Genomic DNA, 19,464 nt, shown 5'->3' with positions numbered 1-19,464 from the left:
CAGCTATATGGTAACCAATGATATTTCCACTTCAGCTTTGTGATATTTCTGTTCTGTCTGATATATCATTTAGTGTAAAACCACATATTTAGTTATCAGAATTATTTTTAAATGATATGGGAAAAATAATATGGCAATCCTTCTGTGAGCAAGTAAATTAGTCTATTCGTTGAATCTAGGTTTTATTGAAGGTTAACAGGATACAGGTGATAGAAGATAAACAGCAATCAATATTTAGATATCAACCCCCCTCCCCCTTCCCCTGGCTAAGTACTGTACAGCCATATAGTACTATGATGCTTTAATAACACAGTGGATTGGGCATTTGCAGGCCCTTTTGTAGAGCAAGGTGAACAAAATGCACCTGCAGACTAATTATCCTGACCTAAAAATATGGTAATTCAGACATGTGATGTTGTTGTAGCTGATGAATCATGTACAGTTAAGAGACAGCTTGTAGTGTTTAAATATTTAACTACATGTCAACATTTAGTCCTAAAAAAAAGTCACACAGTGCTTGTGTCCAGCTGTGTCTACACTTTTTTGGTCTTAACTGTTTGGATCGCATAGGCTCTGGAATACATTGGACATTTCTGGGACCTGGCTATGCAGATGTTCAAATATGTTCCCATCTTATGGTCTTGTGGGCATGTAAAAGGAGTGGTTTAAAACTCAGGCTCTTACTCGCATACATTGGAGGCCAAACTCTGATGGAGATTTTGCTCCAGCTGGGCTGGAGCAAGTCCGAATAGGGGTCCAGATTGTGAGACTTTAGTCACATGTAACATTAGTGCAAAGCCATAGATGCTACTACGGAAAAAGTGACTAATGCAGTTGCAGCAGCCTGCAAACCAGAATCAGACCCAGAGTGATAACTATAAATGAGCCCAATGCATATCAAAAGGTTTGTCCAAAAACTGCTCTAGATTGCATGGTACTTGCAAACCCCATCTTTTTCTTCCATTCCACCCATCCCATACTGTACTTAGCAAATAGTGGGTATTACACACTATAGGAGATATATGGGCAAACTGAACCTGTCATCTCCCCTCATCTCCCCGTGTGTAGGACAGTAAATTAAATATCCATGTTCTTCAAAGCCACAAAGCTGCTATGGCTAACTTGTCTGCAAAAATGTTACAATTCAAAAATATTTCAATGCAGTTATGTGATGGGAGAGTACTCTCACAGCAAACTTTGGCTCCCTGTGGATTCTAAATACAAATTCTCCATTTGGAAAACACATTAGTCAAAATATTTGGAATTCCGACAAGTCCTTGAAAATTTTTCTACATATTTATACAGAGTAGTTTTAAGGTCAGGTGTATTGGTTAAAGTTTTAAGCCAGTAACAAGATTACACTGTTTGAAGGATATTTGATTTTGAAAGGCGATAAGAAGTGCGATGGGTCTCCTATAAAACATTCCAATTTGTCAATGTCATGAAAATGTTTTTTTTTTGTTTTTTTTTTGCATTGACAAAAACATTTTATTCTGCATCATTCTTTGCTCTGTTTTCTATTGCTACCAATGCAAACATTATGTTTCCAAACAAAGACCAGCTAGACTTTAGAATATATGCTTCTGACTTGTTCTAATATAGTAACAAAGGATATATTCTGTTTCCTTGTTGACCTTTGGAAATGAATGCCATAAGAAGCATTAATTATTTCAGTTTTTATTGTGTCTGCTCCGCTGAAGACGCATAAGAGCCCTTTAAGCAGACTGTGCAGCCTTCTGCGGATTAAAATCACCAGCCTTACCATCAAGCATCGGAGCAACAAGTCCTTCACATTAATGGAATCAGGGGGGATGTTAATGAATACATTGCACCCTGCTTCCAATCCAGGACAAAATCATGAACACTGTATTGGAAGCACAAGTTTTTCTAGAAGCAAAAATATTGTCCCTCTATATGACTATGAAAGGGCTAGTTATATTATTCAGCTTCAAAATTCTTCTTTTTTTTTAAATGAAAGCCTATTCTACAGTATATTAATCTAAATAATATATATTTTCCTGCCAAGCCCATTGAGGGGTATAGCTATCTTGGTTATAGCCCTTCGTCATGAGGGTAAGTAAAAATATGGTTGTTTTTTTAATGAGAGAGAAAGAGAGAGAGTAAGATAGATAGATACAGATGGAAAACCTCTCAATGGAGCTGCTCCTGGTGATAGAATCATCAATCGCTGCCCCGAGCCAGCCGCCGTCTTCCGACAGAAGACACGTGCACGAGACGCTAGTGTGCCCTGTTCTGTCAGAGCCCTCCGCCAGTCTCTAGCAGCTCCCCGCAGCTCCCCAAGTCTGCCCCCACTCCCTGCCCGTCTCCCTGAAGCAGAGACAGGCAGGGAAGCCGCTCCCTGCCGCCTTGCTGAAGGGGATGTTCCCTGTCAGGTGGAGCTCATGTCCTCCAGCCTGCACCAGCTCAGGATATCTGGCGATCCTGCAGGCAGGCTGACAGGCGCTCCATCTGTTGATAGATAGATAGATAGATAGATAGATAGATAGATAGAGCATGTTTCATGTGGATAATAGAAATGTTTCTATATAGAGACACAGGATTTTATATGCCAATGAAGTCTAGACACACATCTATTAAATAAAGTAATCAAGTTTCTCTCCTGCTCACATAGGGGTACATTTATTAAGATGGCATGTTGCCCATAGCAACCAATCAGATGATGTATACAGTATATAGCGGAGCTTGTTGTGTTGTTAGACACTTTTTCAGAAGCTTAACCAGGAATATAGTTTCTTGTAGTAGGCACAGAGTTAACAGGGTAAGGGTTAAGTTGCAGGTATGCAGTATATAGCAATGTATATCACAGGCAGGTGTACACAGGTGTATGGTGCAGGTACTGTACTTGTTGTGTCCTGTAGCTGCAGTAGATCGGTGTAGGTAATGGTGGACTCTCTGTGAGGGTGATGTCGGCTCTAGCGCTGCGTTGCTATACAGGGAACTAGCGACAACGGTGATAGATAGGTCTCTCCGCCGTGTATTGCTGCCAGGGCAGAGGATGTTCTGTGGGGATCTCCTCTGACACAAGTGCTGTAAATGAGCACGGTCTCCGTCTCCCTACAGTGATGCACAACGCAAGACACAACTCTCCTCACTCATGGACACAGCTCTCCTTACACTCTGACAGGAGGCACATGGACACAGCTCTCCTTACACACTGATAGGAGGCACATGGACACAGCTCTCCTTACACTCGGACAGGAGGCACATGGACACAGCTCTCCTTACACTCGGACAGGAGGCACATGGACACAGCTCTCCTTACACTCTGGAATTTTGGGGGTGTACCTGCGCACTGAGTGTTCCCTGGTCGGACTAGCTGCAAAGCACTTATGTATAGTCTGACTTGAACTATACTAAAAGTGGTAATCATAAGGAATCGTGGAAATTAGTGCTGCGCTTTGCCCTGGATAAATGATAACTGACACAGTGGTGTAAATTGAAAGGGAAAGGAAATATTTACTTGGTGATATTTAGTATCAAACAGAAAAGTAATGGAACATAAACAATTAAAATCATTCAATTAGCGGTGAAATGGTAATGATTAGAACTAACTTCTGCAATAATGGTCTAATGAAAAAATGCTAATCCTGGGCAGAATTGAGCAGATGTCCCAACAAAGAACTTGCGCACCGTGCTTGCTGCCCGTTGTGCCAAGGTGAATGTTGGTATGCAGGCAGTTGTTCAGTCTTTATGGAATGGAACAGTCACGAATTAAAGTTGGTTTGGGCTGCACAAATTGCAGGCAAAAAGTCTCTGTCTGAGTGCGGCGTCCCGCTGCTCAGGCACAATAATAGCTTCGGGTACCCCTTTAAACACTTGCCACGAAGTTTGTACAGTGCAGGTTTTCGGAGGTAGTATACTGCGGTGCAGCCTAGGGTGTGCCAGTGTGCGGTGCGTCTGTGATAGGTGTTACCGCCGCACGCGTGTGGATCCCACAGCGTGTAGCGGTCCCGGTGTAGCAGACGTGCGCGCTTGGGCGGGTGGCAGGATTACCTCGCTTCAGCCGATAGTGTCGGTATCCGCGTGGTATCCCGCCGTCCGACTGGGAGCCCTCCTGCCTCGCGGACAGTTCCTATCTCCTACTTACCCTTACTTCCTCAGGTGCCGCGTCCTTGGTTACTGCGTTGCTGCAGCGTCTTCCTTGGATTACGTCACGGAGTGTGCCGGGCGTGTGTCCGTGGGGGGACCTGATGTAGGTAATGTCCGTGTTCCCCAACGCGTTTCAGCTTACAAAGCCTTCTTCATGGAGGTCTCCTTACACTCTGACAGGAGGCACATGGACACAGCTCTCCTTACACTCGGACAGGAGGCACATGGACACAGCTCTCCTTACACTCTTACAGAAGGCACATGGACATCGCTCTCCTTACACACTGATAGGAGGCACATGGACACAGCTCTCCTTACACTCTTACAGAAGGCACATGGACATCGCTCTCCTTACACACTGATAGGAGGCACATGGACACAGCTCTCCTTACACTCTGACAGGAGGCACATTGACACAGCTCTCCTTACACACTGACAGGAGGCACATGGACACAGCTCTCCTAACACACTGATAGGAGGCACATGGACACAGCTCTCCTTACACTCTGACAAGAGGCACATGGACACAGCTCTCCTTACACACTGATAGGAGGCACATGGACACAGTTCTCCTCACACAATAACAGGAGGTGAGTGACGGACTACAAAAGGTGCGCTAGCTACTAATTGGCTGAGCATGCTGTCACTCAAATGTGACATTGCGCAGGGACAGGCTGGGGAGCCACCTTCTACCCGGAGTGGAGAGCAAGGGGACAACTATCCTGTGGGCTGTAGGGACAGGGGCAGGGCAAACCACACTAACATCAGATTCTACTTCTTTTTTTCTTTCTAGAAGATATTAGAACTCCCATCTTAGTAACCAGCTTTTCATGTAAGCCGCAGCGATAGCTACTCCAACTAAATTGGTTATTTTTGGGACAGGATCCTTTTTTTTCTCCAAAATATATTAATTGTTTTTTTTTCAATAAATTTACATTCCATACAAAACACAAAGTAAAGAAGGTGAATACAGTGTCACTCCACATAAATAGTCACAAACAAATTATGTAAATCTAACAAACATTGCAATTAAAGCGATTTGGTCTATAATAATACTTTTGATACTCAGGGGGTGGTTCTGCAAATTTTCAACTAACATACCAATCAATTAACTGTTATCCGCACAACTAGATAGAAAAACAAAGACCAACTTATGTCTTCAAATAATTTAACTTAAACTAACTGCAAGGGAACATAACTGGATTCGTATGAGAATGTAAAAGGGGGGGTAAGAAGAGGGCGGGAATGGGGTGGGGGGGAATGTTTGCTCAAGTATAATCCATGATGTAGGTGAGATATGCCATCAGTGATTTGCTTGAGGAGTAGGCAGTTATAGGTGTTCTTGGCATATCCTCTCCATCTCGCATTCAACTATGGTTGCAGCGTGGGATCTTAACATCATCTTTATAGATCTCATCTAGGTAGACTACCAGTAAGAACGACGTCAATGTTTTTAAGAATTTGCTTCCGCACTTCTTGCGGTTTGGATGAAATATATGGATCCCATTTACGAATAAAAGAGGAAAGTGATATGTGTACAATTGTCATTGCATTATATCTCTCAAAATACATGAGTAGAATATCCAGATCTGCTAGGGAAGGGGTGTGTTTGGTTATCCATGAATTCAAAATCACTTTTTTTGCCACTGTGAGTAAAACAGTTAAGAAGGGGATCAGATGATTTGAGCCCGAGGGCAGATACCAAACATCTAAATGTACAAAAAGCAAAGGAATAGGGTGTATAAAGACTTTAAGTGAGAATGTGTTGTTAATATAATAAATTAACTTATGCCAGTATTTTTTTCTGTGTCCTCAGGTCCAGACATTATGAAAGAACGTAGCTGAATGGTGGCCACATTTCAGACATCTACCTGACTTGCTGCATTGTTTCTGAGAGATGTATGCTCTATATAGGGTCTTAGCATGTACTTCCTGTAATGTATTTCCTGTAATACAGAAACTTGTAGAACTTTGAGCGTACTATCCCAGTGTTTATGACAGGATCCATTTAATCATTAACTCAATATTGGAACAGAATATATTACAAACATAACAACAAAAGACAACAACCCAACACTGGAAAAAAAAATTGTGGAGCGCTAGAAGTGGATCAATTGGATATCACAATTTTAATATAATATAAAATTAAAAATTAAAATTATATATGGGGTGGAGGTATTGGGGGCAATCCGGAATAAGTGGCAATGAAAGGGAAAATTTCCAGGAGAGTGCGGGGGGGGGGGGGGGGGGCAAAAGGCAGAGATTCTTCCATGTCCAGCTTAAAAGTAGCAAGTGCTGCCTAACATGTTTCGTCGTGATGTCACGACTTTATCAAAGGTATGACACTTGACAAATGGGCTGGGTTTAAATACCCTTAAACAGGAAGTGTGCATTCACATACATTTAGTTATCCGATTGATCCTTAGAACGTATATTTAAAAATAAGATGTAATTACTATTTATATAGGAGGCAACCCAACACTGGTGCATCATTCTCTCCCAATTCCCCAGGAGTTTGCACTCAGTAATCAAAGCAAAAAAAAATTGAAGCAATCAGATTTTCTGGCATATACCATGAATGGAGAATGTTACAGCTGATGTGATGAGCTTTGTGGAACTGGACCTGGGCCTGGTGCAGAGGCTAACTGAGGTTGCTGGAAACTGGCAGGCCTGATACTGTATATTGCTTCCTCATGTACTAAGGACAAAATGAGACAGGTGACCGATAGTTGGCGAAGACCCGAAACAGAGGCACAAAGTCTAAATTCAATGGCAGTCTTCACCAGGAACCCTGCAAGGAAGTTTGGACCTTGCAGGATCCGGCGAGCAGGTTGTGCCCCTCCGCACGGGTCACCGGATACCATTACTATAGTGCGAGAATAGGGAGGTTGGGTACTATTGTCAGACTGGAAGGAAAACTGGTAAATGATACAGATGCTGATGGTGTGCATGAGCCAAGGGTACTGGATTGAGTGGGACCAGAGTATACTCCAGGTGAACCGGACCAGATACCAACAGGGGAAGACTGAACTGCAGTAAACATAAGGCAACTGGACTGGAGCCTAGAACAGAACAATGGAGAACGATGATTCACCAGATAACTGGACCGGAGACGGAACGCAGGAACTGGAGGAATGACCAGGACTGGAGCAGAGCAGCGGAACTGGAGGATTCACCAGATAATGGGACCGGAGACTTGGATGGAACACAGGAACTGGAGGAATCACCAGATAACTGGACCGGGAACTGGAACAGAGCACAGGAAGAGAAGCCCATGTTGAACACATAGCACCTGTAGATCACAGTGGGGAGCTAGGAAATGATGACACAGCAGGACTACAAACAAAGTTGCACCAGCAACTGAGTTTTCCTGGAGCCTTACCTAAATACCCACCCCTGTCTGTGGATTGGCTCAGGCAGTGAGTGGGAAGCAAAACACAGAAAGATTGATGGCCCTTTAATGGCGCTCTTAGGGCCATCAATCTTTTTGTGTTTTGCTATATGGTTTTAGGAGGTTTGGCGACTTCCATTGTTTGATGGTCTTCACATAGCTGCTCTTGGTGCAGTTTCAAACCTGTCAATTTTTGTGTATTGCATAGTGAGTGGGAAGCACTTTTGCTCAGAGAAGTTAAGTGGGGCTGAAGAAGTCACTTGACTCCTGCAAAATGGCGGAGCTCAGATGTTGGGACCAGCTGCAGCACCCGCCGTCAGGTGGCACGGCAGGGACAACATGGGAGCAAGCAGTGCAGATCCGCAACCCGCCAGATGCACAGCAGAGAAGTAACCCAGCAGGTAAGTTCTGGGCCCCCCGCAGCGCACTCTGCCATGCTCTGACAGAGGAGAAGAAGACGTCTGTTCTTCACACAAAAAATGGATTTACTTTTTTATTTATATATTTGAATACATTTACTCATATTCCACAGCACTTGACAGAGAATATTTTCTCCAGAGGAGCTTACAATCTATAATCCTTACCACATGTATACAGATACATAAATGCATATACACTAGGGTTCAATTTTCATCTTAATTCACTTAAGCTAACAGTATGTGGATTGTGGGATACCAGTAAATCCAATAGAAACCCAGAACAAACAAATTCAGGGAAAAACATGCAAACTCTATGCAGTTAGTGCCTTAGTGTGAACCAAACTTACGTCCTCAGTGATGTGAAGCAGTAATGCTAACCATGACCCCTACCATGACAGTATGAGGGCTCCATAGCTCTTTAGTCAAGGTTGGGATAGATCATGCCTGATTGAAGGATTTACCCTGCTCCTCTAACCTCTGAAGAGTAGAGCCATTTGTGTCTTCCTTCCCTGTATCTGCCTCCTCTTTACCTGTGGCTGCCTTGTGATGCAGACCCCATCCTCCAATGTCATTGTCTGTTGCTAATACTTGCGAACATTTCATACTGCAAGTTGCAGGAGACCACATCTCCCATATCCTAGTGAAATGGCCAGGATTAGGAGAGTAACAGGGGATACTTGGCGATGGATGGAGAATCTGGAACAAATTAGCATTTCATGGAACCCATTGATCACTTTATTTTAGAGTGGGGTTTAGTGACATCACAATCTGTCCCAGCGCCCTGTAGGACCAGTCAGTTTACCAACCAGATTTAAGGCTATTCGGTGACTGAGATCCCATCCTGCATATGTCCTCTCTATTCCTGCTCCCTTGTTTCGTCTATATTATTTCTTCAATAAAAAGTATAAAAAAAGAACAATGAACAAAAACATGGAGTACAAAGTATCCTAATGAGAGCATTAACTACAGAGGGCTTCTAAAGAGCTAACTCATCACTGGGGATAAATCCAGATCATTTTCTACATGAAAAAAAATGAATGATATCATTTCTGCTGTCAAAGTTCAATGTCAGGTTTAATAGAAATCACATCAATTACCTTGATCTTTCTCAACAGTCCTGTGTAGTACCTTAGTCACAATTAATTTAATGCAGATTATAAATTTAAGTGAGTCTAAAATTAAATATGCTGCGTGTCTGCATTCTTCTTCCATAACACTGGGGAATATCTTGCTATGTGCTGGAAACATGGTTTCGACAACAAATTGATACAATATAAAAATATATAATATTCCTATTATTTATTTATATGATGCCAACATATTCCGTTACGCGTTACTGTATAATTTAATTGCTAAGGTACGAGATATTTATAATATGTACCAATAATTAAAAAAAATGTCTTATATCATTCTAAATGTCTATTGTATGCTGATTGGTAGATAGCTGGAGCTATCCACCAATGAAAGTGCTGACAGCTGTTAACTGTATGAAAGCATGGGGCAGATGGCCTAGGCAGGGCTGAAACTCTATCCCCAGCTCAGCACTGAGCAGTGTGTGCTGAGCTGGTTAGAGAGGCTGTGCTGCGGCGGCAACCTGACATCTCTCTCCATACTGCCCGGCTCCCTGCAATAGGAGAGAGGGGAGCAGGAACTGGGCTCCTCCAGCAGACCCAGGCCCGGGTAAAAAGTACCTGCCCCCTCCCTCTCAACACCACTGCCTCCCTCTGCTTGCACATATTAGTATCACATCCAGCACCCGGGCCTTGCGACTCCCTTGACCACTCCCCTTGTTGTGGTCCTGTGAATAGGTCTGATGGATGGACGAGTTAAAGTTTTTTTCAATGAGTGGATGTGTAGGGTCCACAGTGCATTGCTTTGCCCAGGGTCTACTATACTGTTAAGATGGCCTTGGACTAATACTGTACAGCATTTGCTATGGATATTAAATATACTAGAGGTATGCAGCATACTGTATTTCCTGTATTAGTTATTTCTTGATATTTCATTACAATTTATATATTATATACAGTATATATATATATATTATTTTTACATTTGCATTACGAATGAAAAATAACCACTGTGCTTTTTTTAAAATAGTTTAAACCAGTGGTTCTCAACCTCAGTCCTCAAGGACCCCCAACAGTACACGTTTTCCAGGTCACCTGGCAGGTGCATAGCTGCACTTATTACTCACTGACACATTTTAAAAGATCACGCGTAGAGCTAATTATTTCACCAGTGATTCTGTGAGGAGACCTGGAAAACGTGGACTGTTGGGGGTCCTTGAGGACCGAGGTTGATAACCACTAGTTTAAACCATGGAATACTCCAGTTACTTCATTTCCATCAAAAGCAAATCATTTTTAATGTGGCCCCTCTGGTTCTTATCTGCAGGGACCCGGCGGGGTGCCAGGTGTGTATACACTTGCCGAGGCTGGCGGGAAAGGGATTGACGGTGATGGGCTGATGGGGGGGCGAGGGCCACGCTGCAGCTGTAGCATGGCCGCTGTTAATGAAGACCTCCCATGTCAGAACATGCAGAACAAGGGAAGGGGTCGTCAACTCTGCCTGGGAGCGTGCATCCGTAACGAGATTCACTGCACACACTAGAAGATATAGCAAAAGATGTTGTTCGGAAATCCCTTTCTGAGCAATATCGTTACTATATCCTTTAGTGTGTATGGGGCTTAAGTCTTAGAAAGTTCTGTGAAGTGGCCATTACACTAGTGGTACTTGGGGTGTGAGGAAAACATGCACCGTGGAGAAGAAGCAGTGCTCCGTGACTCGTACTAGATACCACATTACAAATAAGTGTCAGCTCTTTTTAATCATAAACATGTCACTTTTAGGTAGATATAATCTGCATAATCCTGGTGCTGAATAAAACATACATTTTGTGTAAGTGACTAAATGTGAGTGTTAAAGTCAAGACGAAGCTACCATAGGAGGCCAGAGCTGTCCAAAGTACATTTGTTATATACATTGTTAACAATTAGTTTATAAGGTGGTCCCTTACAAACTTTTGCCTTGGGGTCTACAATATATCTAGTTATGTCTGTGGACCTACTCATTATAATATGGCAAAAAATGAACTGAACGGCATAGTTTTAACCCTGGTGTGGTACCATGAAAATAGTTACGTTGCTAGTATCATGGGGTCAATGTGACCCCATGGTAAAAATGTACTAAATATATCACCAGATTATATTGCACAACACTTCATGTGTGAGTTTCTGTATATTTTACATCATCTGATTATCATTATCACTGTAGGCCAAATTTTTACTGCTCCCAGCTCAAATCATCTTCAATATTGTCCTCATTTTTAATGTCGACGTCACTGAGGTCCCCTAAAGACACGACAACGGCTTCGGGTGACAATCTCTGTCATTTCGAAATTGTGTTCCTCTGTGCACATCACAGAACCTTGAAATAAGGAAAAATACATATAAAACATGGAAGGTACTATGACACAAATAACAGTGAATAGAAAATAAACAGAAAGACTCAAAAACTAGCGAACGTGTGCCACATTCTTAGGAAGTCCTTACGAGAAAATACATGAAAGGCAAGGTCACTATTTATGATAGTTTCAAAGAAACAATGGTTCAAAAAGGAGTGGGGTCATATAGGCCCCATGGTACCACACCAGGGTTATATAATATAAAGCATTGGGGCAGGGGCTGATTTAAAATGTTCCTAGGGGTCCATAAAGTTCTGCCCCTGGTTAAGGATAACATTGCTAAGCACTTTTGAGCGGAAATGGTAGGGTACTTTCATTGACTTATTTCAAGTTAATTAGAGGGGTATTTGTTTTTTAATCAGTTTGGGGATGTCAGATAATACTTTTTCTTTCATTTCATTTCATTTCACAAATCTTTACTATCACAGCTTAGTTCATTGTGTTTTTCTGTTTGTTTTCTATGTTGTTTGTCTTTTGGGTTACTCATTTTGCTTTAGAGTAGAAGCACAGTAGTACGGTAAAGCATTTCTTTTCATCAGCCTAAGCTGGCATGAGTGGTAATTGAGGGGCATCTCCGTTACAGAGTGAGTTGTCTCTGCCCTAAAAAAAGGGAAATTGTCCTTCTTCCTGGGATTGGGTTTAATAGAACTATGCCATAAAAGGGAGGTAGCTCAATTCAGATAGCAGTGGAGGCCTTCAGGTACCTTTGATATTATAGTTTCATCATTGGTTAGACTAAAATCAGTGCTTTGTTGATCCCCAACTGCTTATTTTTATCTATGTTACCCAGTTTCTTCTATCACTGTCTACAATTGTAAAGTGCAACAGAATTTGTGCGCTATATAGATGGACCATCTCTCATTGGGCTGGATCCTCACCCACCATCAGACGGAAGGGGGCTTGCACGCCTAATTCCATCAGAGTCCTCTGCCGCCTCCTCACCACTTCCCCGTCGGTGCCATAGCCCCCCCACACCCACCCGTAACCATGCCCATCTCCCTGAAGCGGATGAAGAGATAGGGACGCGTGTGTGTGTGTGTGTGAGATGCTCGTCAGATGGAGCGATTCTCCGCCTTCTTTTGCCAGCGGAGGGGATCTGGCAAGGGTTGGCGCTAAATGAGAGGTGCTCCATCTGTATAAGAAACTGTCAATAAATACATTTAATACAAGGTGAGATCTTTCCATTACACTTTTGATGTCGATAGTATCTAAGGTACCACATTTTCTTTTTAAGACGGAGGTAGACCCATTATGCTGTACTGAAGTAAATGCAAATGTGGTGCAAACTAATAATCTCGGTGCAGCTAAAAGTTCAGAAGTATGTTAACTAGAACTGAAAGAGTGATCCGCAATGTAATAATACATAATGGGGGTTATTCTAGTTGAATGGCTCCTCTGCGTGTTCGCACAGGATACCACAATGGATGTACATTTTAATAAAACTTTACCAGAACCCCTCAGATTTGCTGAGTGTGATTAACTCCTATTTATCTGTGTGTGCATACTTTTAACAGCACAGCAAAAGAACATAACTAGCAATATGCTCATTATCTCTACACTAGGGGGTTATCCTGATTCAATCGGAAAGGCACAATCACTCTAATGAACAAAACCACGTTACATCAGCCCCACCTGCAGTGCACATGGTTTTGTCCATTAGAGAGTGATTGTGCCTTTCCGGGTGAATCAGAATAACCCCCTAGATGTTTCATATCTAATTTCACCATGTGTTCTGGATTAAATGCATGTGATATGTAATGAAACCATATGAAGTTTAGGTGGTTGCACACCACATTGGATGCTGTTTTGGTTTTCATCCTCCAAATTGTGCTAAATCTGGCAAATTAAATTTTTTTCACAAAAAGTACATTGAGGGTGAGATTTAATGGGATGAGAGATTCAGAAAGTGAGAGATTTGGTAAGAAATCTCCAGTTTTTTAAAGCGGCATTTACACTGCAAAACCAGTTTGCTTTGCAGTGTAAATGATTGCCACTTTAAAAAACTTGGAGATTTCTCACCAAATCTCTCACTTTCTGAATCTCTCATCCTATTACATTTCACCCCATATTTGTTTCCTGATATGTGAGATCAAGAAAGATTTCAGTCGTTTTTCTGTAAATAGACAAATCAAGTTCATAAAACATATATATTATTAACATTGAGGCTACCATGATGAAAGTAGCCATTAGATGATTATGTCAAAGTTCGGGAAAACAAATTTATGATTAAATAATTTTATAAAATGGGAACAAAAGCAAGAAATCAAAAACAAATGCAAATTAAGAAATGCATTGTTGTTTGGCGCTGTGTACTGAATTTACGCAATGTTCTGTAAAGCAGGTTACAATCTCCAGCTGGTTGACCTTGTTTTAGATATAATTAGCCCACCTTTTAACGCCTGCTGGGAAGTGTAACAAAAAAACTATGTAACATCACCATTTATTCAATGTACCTAACACCTAACACAGACTGGATAAGCTCACAAATATTTTTCTCAACATGTAGGTTTTTCTGTCAAAGGACTTCTACATAAAATTTGACATAGCATGATGTGGCTTTCTTAAAGGGAACACTAAATATAATTTAAAAGAACGTTTAAACATAATCTTATCAGACATAAATTACTCTAAAGCAGGGATGGGAAAACGTTGGTCCTCCAGCTGTTGTTGAACTACGCATCCTAACCCTGCTACAGTTTTGCTATTTAGCCATACTAAAACTGTTGCAAGGCAAGCTGGGATGTGCAGTTCAATAACACCTGGAGGGCCAAAGGTTCCTCATCCCTGTTCGAAAGCAAAATAGCGCAAACATCTTTAGATGGCTGCTTACTGGTGGTTGCAATATTCTGTAATATTCTCCAGGTTGGCTTTTTTCCTGTCCAGATTATCTGTCACACACAGATCTAGGGAGGAAAAAAAGGAAATAATAGGCTTCACATTATGAGACATCTATACGGGAAATACATCATTCTTGGATTTTATGCACACAATCTTTCCATTTTTCCGATGGTTACCACATTTGTTTTTATATTTCATGGTAACATTATTTCAGCATTTATTGACCAATATGTCAACAGACATGGTTCTTTTCTCCAGAGGAACAATAGAAAAAAAAACTAGAGCAGCGCACAAGTTTTGAAAGACCAATGCAAATAAGGTGAATTATGGATTGGATGATCTTTAACAGATTTTTAATAAAGCATATAAAAAATATAAAAACAATGTAATTGAATAAGCAATATTCTTAAAAAGAATATTGGGCACCCCCAATAAAATTTCATAGCTGCCAGAGAGACTGTTCCTATAATACCCCTAAATGGAACTGTATTTCATATGCTGGAATAGTAACCACCCTTAGCAGGGTATGAATGTCCTCCACCAAGACTCTATGTGGTCGGTCCAAGATGGCACAAATCACCGACAGTCCACTGATAGTACTCTGGTCCACAGATGCAATTGTGGGCGGACTTGATCCGAAATGGATATTTTTCTGGTGGATGGTAAAGGTAATGGGTCCTCTAATTTGAGAAAGATGTTGGGTTCCAGGGGTTGGTTCAGACTGCAATCTGGGGTTGGCAGATAAATGGAGGGGGTGTTCAAGCAGCTAACTGATGCGTTTCGCCACTCTAGGTGGCTTTGTCAAAGGTGGAATCCAGAGGAATGGATATTCCTCAATTTATTTCTATGATAGGTACTAAAGGTTGAGAAGAACAAAGTACATTTTATGATAGAAAATAAAAAACGAACACATACATTGATGCTCAACTAAAGGTCCTCCTCAAAAATGGAATACACACAGCCTTTCAGTAGGTCTCAGGGTTCTCCTTAATGAAAGACTTCTTAGATGGCTATGTCCTAGAAAATAATAGGTTTCAGTTGTTTCCCGATATTTATTAAATAGCTTGTTTAACTAGTGTATAGATGTCCTGTAGGTTGTATGAAGGTAGAACACAACTCCTGGTGCAGTTTCTCTACACAATAAAGTAATTTTTATGATGTAATTTCTCATGTTTCACACAACAGCACTGGGTAATGACATAGAACTACATGAATGTGTGGGAGATTTTGCCCAATGGAGGGCAGTTCTTGTTAATTGTAAACTAGACCAACAAGCATATCTAGCCTTCCACCTTGTGAGATTGGACTATTTAAATTAGATGATGTGTGTGTGTGTAAGTGATGATCAGAAAGTTGGTCCCCACACAACATGAAAACCAGTATATGCGTGTGTGCGTGTGCGTGCTGGGGGGTTGGGATCACATATCACATTTAAAAGGGGGTGTTGTAGCTCTGGGCTTGTTTTGCCACCCATAGATAGGGTTTCTCATTACAGTTATAATGGGACATACCTTGGACTTTCATGCAGTCCTCAGCAGTTTGCGAAGCCTTTACTATCCCATTAGTTGATCTTATGGGACCTTTTCCCCATAAACACATTAACTGCATGAAACCACTGTGGTATAACCAAATGTACAGTATGCTCACAGATACGCTTGGCATTGTCCACAGATTGAAAAGACTTCTTCTAATTGCTGCTGTATTTGATTCATAATAACAATTCTAACATTCATACTTTACCCAGTTAAGTACATAGATATGGGTTTCCATAATCTGGTGCACTTTGCCAAAATTCTACTAACTTGTATTGAAAAATGACCACATGCCTGTATGTATGACCCGCAAGCATTCAAATATTTACATTATCAATAGAACGTTATGAATTTCAAGAATGAAATCATATTGGCAAATTGATTCCATCACCCTACACCAGGGGTGGCCAAACCAGTCCCCAAGATCTACCAACAGTGCATGCTTTCCAGGCAACCTGTGGATCTATAGTAGTAATGAATGCAGCAGGTTTTAAAATGTGACCGTTAGTAATGACTACAGCTGTGCACCAGCTACGTAACCTGGAAAACGTGAACCGTTGGTAGATCTCGAGGACCGGTTTGGCCACCCCTGCCCTACACAGTCAATCTCAAAATAGGATAGCTAGAATCTGTTTGCTGCTATAGGCAACATCCCCTACTTTTCATTTGTAGAAGCTAAATGGGCACATTTATTAATATTTTTACAAACATTATGTGAAAAGTGGTGTTTTAACACTCTTTTCACTATAATTCAGTATCACTCATATGTACTAATGGGCAATTGGAGAAGAATTCACAAGATTTCACATTTTGCTAGTAAGCAGATCATACTTGTGATGGGAAATGAGTTCTGGGTGAATTAATAACAAAAAAACAATTAAAAAAAACACTGGAGGGAGCCCTATGATAATAACTCTGGCCCTTATTCTGATCGGTGCGGCCGGATCCGATTATGCGGCCAGGACCGTGCGTGCGAAACCCCGCCTTCCATACGGATCGCCAACTCCGTCCGTACACGGTAAGAAGCTGGCCGAATGGACCGCACGTGTATTTTTCATGGAATTCGCCTCCTCCATCTCAGGGAACCTCTCCCATCATTCGATGGTCGCAGACCATCGAATGCAGGACCGACTGGTCCACCAGCTCCCGCAACCTCAGACCACACGGATATTTCTCCGTGCAAAAGTAGGGATCTGGGCGGGCAGCTGACATCCGGCGATGTCATATGTCCGCCCCCTACACGTGCGTCACGGCCGCATTACCATACGTTTGCATGGGAACGCCCATGAAACGCGGGGCGTATGCATATGGTAATGAGCCCAAATAGCCCTTCACGCCCTTCTCCACCCCCTGTTCGGAGTGTTCACATTTCATGCGGGATTTGGGCATACGCCCCTATCGCACATGCGCAGAGACGCCTCTGCACATGCGCAGACACAAAACATCGGCGGGCCGAACGCACGCGGATACATCCGCACCGACCAGAATAAGGGCCTCTATCTCTAGATTGTAATAATTGTTTTCCTTAAAAATTTTGACACTCCTGCACAGCCTTCTCTGTCTCTAGGGTTACAGCAACAGCACAGGAGAACACAGGGCAGAGCTCACAATCACCGTTTCTTCGTACAGGTGAGCAGGGCCGTAACTAGATATCCGTAGGCCCCATAGCAAAAGTTTATAAGGCCCCCTATTTAGCAACTGATGGTGATAAATGTATGTAAAACATATTACTTAGATGGTAAATATGGGCCCCCTTCAGCCCTGGGCCCCATAGCAGCTGCACCCCTTGCACCTATGGTAGTTACGCCCTTGCAGGTGAGTGTATTCATAGCAAGGGGAGGCACAGGAAGAGCTGATCGAAGGGTGGCACATATGTGATTAGGCTTTCCGCCATCAAGATTCGCAGGAAGAGAGCTTTCTTGCAACCTATTCATTTATCGCATTGCACATTTGGGCAAATTGAACCCATCCCATCTACATCTCGTGAGAAATATGCCTGTTTTTAACTCTTAAGTTGGCCATACATCAGAAAGACCTGCTCACAATCATGATTGTGTCCAACTTTCCCTTCATCTCCCTGGCAGTCCTTGGTGGTTTTTGGACACACAATGTATTCACAATCTGTCATACAATCCAGATGCTGCATGATTGTATGATTGAAGCTTCATTTAAATAGGGGGCTGGCCTACTAAGATCAAAAGGATAGAAGTACCAAAAATCCTTTTTTTTTCATTTATTTTTTTCATTTACAGGTTGCCAGCAACTACCAATCTGCTCACATCTGTTGCGCTGCACCATAATTAAATAGCCCTAAATCAGCAATGCTCTGAAACCTGTTTTCAGAGCATTCACAGAATTGAGCAAAAGGACATCCACCGCTCTCTTCAGCCGCCCTCCTGTCTGCCGCTTAATAACTTCTGATGCTCCTGGCGTCTTCACTGCCACTGGCCGCCTGGATGCTGCATCTCTCTTCTCTGCTAGTCAGTGTGTCAAATGACCACAATCCTCTGAAAACTGTTTTCAGAGCAGTGACAGAATTGAGCAAAAGGACATCCACCGCTCTCTTCAGCCACCCGCCCGTCTGCCGCTTGGAAACTTCTGCTGCTCCTGCCGTCTTCAGTGCCATGGACCGCCCAGAAGCTGCATATCTCTTCTCTGCAAGTCAGAGTGTCAAATGACACCGGTTGTATGAGCCATCAAATGACAAATTGCAAGTGCTTAAAAGCACACGCAATCTTCTCCCAATCGCAACTGCACGCAGCACGTTAGATCAGAGGACCAATCCTCCAACCCCCTGGGACTGCGCATTGCACAATTGTGTGCACACAATGTGCTCACAATCTGCATAAAATCCATCATACAATCCCTCGAGATGGTATGATTGGGTGCAATGTCTTTCAGGTGTATGGGGGCCTCAAATATCTCTCTTTTCCATTCAACACCCTACAAAATAAATCTAAAAAATCGTAACTCATGACATCGACGTTAAATACATTTTACAGCAAATATATCTGAATTTTCGAATTTTGAATCAGCCCTGGGTAAAAATAGAGAGATCTTTTTTCCCAGAACTATCAACCTCCATTGTAAGAAATATATATAATTCTGTTGCGTTCTTGGAATGTATAAAGAAAGATCTTGAGGCAATTTATATCCCTTTATCAAGTCTTTGCTGCTATAATACAGAAGTTATTTCATTTCACCTCCACTTATGTTTCCCTATAATTATGTATCACAATCAAAATCCTTATTGTTTACATTTCAGGGTCAGAGAGGTGCCCTTGTGGACCGATATAGCTTCATTTACACTAGTGTCAGCCTCTTAAAATGAGTTTGTATGACCAAATGCACAATAACTATTGAACTGTGAAGGCCGGCGGCTGATGACATTCCTGGAATTTTGTTGAGAAATTGTATTGTTCTCACACGTTTATTGTGTAGTTGTATTGTCGAGAAAGTTCAAAAGTGCGAGTTCTAAGTGCAGAAAAAAAATCCTGCATTGTAACACCTCAGGGTTATAACTACCTTTGGTGTCAGTCTCATCCCTTCACTGTCACTCTTAAATGGTTCATTTATTTCTATAAACCATTCACAGCGAATGCACCGGGATAAAACATGAATATAATGTGGTATAACAAATATAATAGTTTTGTTTACAGCACTTATCCTTATGAATTCCTCTTCTTTTTATATTATGTAAATAATATA

The sequence above is a fragment of the Crinia signifera genome, chromosome 3 (assembly GCF_055691185.1).
Source record: "Crinia signifera chromosome 3, ASM5569118v1, whole genome shotgun sequence".
Classification (NCBI taxonomy): domain Eukaryota; kingdom Metazoa; phylum Chordata; class Amphibia; order Anura; family Myobatrachidae; genus Crinia; species Crinia signifera.
The sequence above is the reverse complement of the archived record's forward strand: the minus strand, read 5'-3'. Positions refer to the sequence as shown.